Consider the following 227-nt stretch of genomic DNA (forward strand, 5'->3'; position numbering starts at 1 on the left):
TATTATCTATCTATCTATTATCTATCTATCTATCTATCTATCTATCTATCTATCTATCTATTATCTATCTATCATCTATCTATCTATTATCTATCTATCTATCTATCTATCTATCTATCTATCTATCTATCTATCTATCTATCTATCTATCTATTATCTCTCTATCTATCTATCTATCTATTATCTATCCATCTATTATCTATCTATTATCTATCTATCTATTATCT

This window comes from Staurois parvus, unplaced genomic scaffold, assembly GCF_062004578.1.
Source record: "Staurois parvus isolate SC_StPar_1 unplaced genomic scaffold, SC_StPar_1.0 ptg000034l, whole genome shotgun sequence".
Lineage (NCBI taxonomy): Eukaryota > Metazoa > Chordata > Amphibia > Anura > Ranidae > Staurois > Staurois parvus.